Here is a 3,342-nt window from a genome sequence, read left to right on the forward strand (position 1 = left end):
TAAATGGATTAAATGCTCCAACCAAAAGACATAGAATGGCTGAATGGATACAAAAACAAGACCCGTATATATGTTGTCTACAAGAGACCCACTTCAGACCTAGGAACACATACAGACTGAAAGTGAGGGGATGGAAAAAGATATTCCATGCAAATGGAAATTTAAAAAAAGCTGGAGTAGCAATTCTCATATCAGACGAAATAGACTTTAAAATGAAGACTATTACAAGAGACAGTGAAGGACACTACATAATGATCTAGGGATCAATCCAAGAAGAAGATATAATAATTGTAAATATTTATGTACCCAACATAGGAGCACCTCAATACATAAGGCAAATGCTAACAGCCATAAAGGGGAAATCGACAAACATAGTAGGGGACTTTAACGCCCCACTTTCACCAATGGAGAGATCATCCAAAATGAAAATAAATAAGGAAACACAAGCTTTAAATGACACATTAGACAAGATGGACTTAATTGATATTTATAGGACATTCCATCCAAAAACAACAGAATACACTTTCTTCTCAAGTGCTCATGGAACATTCTCTAAGATAGATCACATCTTGGTGACAAATCATGCCTTGGTAAATTTAAGAAAACTGAAATCATATCAAGTATCTTTTGTGACCACAACGCTATGAGACTAGATATCAATTACAGGAAATAATTGTAAAATATACAAACACATGGAGGCTAAACTATACACTACTAAATAACTGAGAGATCACTGAAGAAATCAAAGCGGAAATCAAAAAATACCTAGAAACAAATGACAATGAAAACATGATGACCAAAAACCTATGGGATGCAGCAAAAGCAGTTCTGGGGGGGAAGTTTATAGCAATTCAATCTTATCTCAAGAAACAAGAAAAATCACAAATAAACAACCTAACCTACACCTAAAGCAGTTAGAGAAAGAAAAACAAAAAAACCCCAAAGTTAGCAGAAGGAAAGAAATCATAAATATCATATCAGAAATAAATGAAAAAGAAAAGAAGGAACCAATAGCAAAGATCAATAAAACTAAAAGATGATTCTTGGGGGCCACGCTTGCCCCCAGGCCACCTCCTGCACCCCCCCGAACCTCGGCCCGGCCAGAGCCCCTTCCCCACCGGCGCGCGGGGTGGGGCGGGGCGGCGGCGAGGCCAAGGTGACCAGAAGCAGGCAGGGACTCGGCTCTCGTGGAAGCGGACCCCTGGGGGCTTCGGCAGGTCTCACCAGGGCCACCGGCAGGAGAGGGCAGGGAGGGGAGCGCAGCGGAGCCTTCGGAGCCCGGATTAGCACCATGGAGAGGTAAAGTAGAATTGCATGGGAAAATCATGGAAGTTGATTACTCAGTCTCCATAAAGCTCAGTGAACAACAAGACTGAAATTGCTCAGGAGATTCAGGAGAAGCTGGCTATTGAGGCCGAGAGACGACGCATTCAGGAGAAGAAGGATGAGGACATAGCTCGACTCTTGCAAGAAAAAGAGTTACAGGAAGAGAAAAAGCGAAAAAACACTTTCTAGAGTCCCCTGGAGCCAACACTTATGGTGATGGTTACTATTATGAAGATGGAGGAATGAAGCCCAGGTTGATGAAGGAAGCGGTCTCTACTCCATCACGAGTGACCAACAGGGGGTCAGAAATGGTATGATGCTGAAATTGCCAGAAAACTGCAAGAAGAAGAAATTTTGGCTACCCAGGTGGACAGGAGAGGAGCTCAGGTAGCTCAGGATGAGGAAATCGCTAGACTTCTAATGGCTGAAGAAAAGAAAGCTTACAGGAAAGCCAGGGAATGGGAGAAATCGTCTTTGGACAAAAGAAAGCATGACCCCGAGTGGAAGCCCAAGACAGCTAAATCAGCACACTCAAAGTCAAAAGAGAGTGATGAACCTCACCATTCTAAGAATGACAGGCCAGCACGGCCACTACCACCTACCATGACAGAGGCTGAGGATTCAGATTACACTCATTTTACAAACCAGCATAATTCCACACGTCATTTCTCAAAGTCAGAGTCTTCTCATAAAGGTTTACATTATAAGCCGTAAAAACCTAGGAACCTGTCTTGAAAACAGACTCACTGTAGCAAAATTACTGGATGATACAGAATGCGTTCCATGCTTATTTTTTTCTCCTATATTTTGTATTCCTCAGATTTATCCTCAAGTGTTTTTTAGACCATAAATAATTTTCATTCATTTAAAATGTTTTGGTTATTCCTGATCACTTGGGCAGTACAAGAAAATCTAGCTTCTGAATATTGGCCACCTTTATGCTGCATATGCTTCCTGGGATATAGTATCTAAGAGCTCTATAAAATGCCATTTTCGTTATGTATGGAGAATTGATATCTAGGGAATAGGCTTTATTTAGCAATTAGAATCTTGTGGAGATAATGATCAAAGTAACACAATGTTTGGATGCAATGCAGAATAAAAGAATATAAGAAATAATAAAAAAAAGATGATCCTTGAGAAGATAAACAAAATTGATAAACCACTATCCAGGCTCATCAAGATAAAAAGGGAGAAGTTTCAAATCAACAGAATTAGAAATGAAAAAGGAGAAGTAATGACTGACACTGAAGAAATACAAAGAATCATGAGAGATTACTACAAGCACCTATATATCAATAAAATGGACAACCTGGAAGAAATGGACAAATTCTTAGAAAAGCACAACCTTCTGAGACTGAACCAGGAAGACATAGAAAATATAAACAGACCAATCACAAGCACTGAAATTGAAACTGTGATTAGAAATCTTCCCACAAACAAAAGCCCAGGACCAGATGGCTTTACATGTGAATTCTATCAAATATTTAGAGAGAGCTAACACCTATCCCTCACAAACTCTTCCAAAATATAGCAGAGGGAGGAATGAACACTCTCAAACTCATTCCACGAAGCCACCATCACCCTGATACTAAACCAGACAAAGATGTAAAAAGAAAAGACACCTACAGACCAATATCACTGTTGAACATAGATGCAAAAATCCTCAACAAAATACTAGCAAACAGAATCCAACAGCACATTGAAAGGATCATACACCATGATAAAGGGGGGTTTATCCCAGGAATTCAAGGATTCTTCAATATACACAAATCAATCAATGTGATACACCATATTAACAAGCTGAAGGATAAAAACCATATGATAATCTCAATAGATGCAGAAAAAGCTTTCAACAAAATTTAACACCCATTTACGATAAAAACTCTCCAGAAAGCAGGCATAGAGGGAACTTACCTCAACATAATAAACGCCGTATATGACAAACCCACAGCCAACATCATTCTCAATGGTGAAACACTGAAACCATTTCCTCTAATAGCACAATAGGCACAA

The 3,342-nt window shown here is 39.5% G+C and overlaps 1 pseudogene; it reads left to right on the plus strand.

Moving 5' to 3' along the window:
* The first annotated feature begins 1,291 nt into the window (after positions 1–1,291).
* On the plus strand, positions 1,292–2,147 carry LOC132417972 (coiled-coil domain-containing protein 50 pseudogene; annotated as a pseudogene).
* The last annotated feature ends 1,195 nt before the right edge of the window (positions 2,148–3,342 follow it).

The sequence above is a fragment of the Delphinus delphis genome, chromosome 2 (genome assembly GCF_949987515.2).
Source record: "Delphinus delphis chromosome 2, mDelDel1.2, whole genome shotgun sequence".
In the NCBI taxonomy this organism is placed as follows: Eukaryota; Metazoa; Chordata; class Mammalia; order Artiodactyla; family Delphinidae; genus Delphinus; species Delphinus delphis.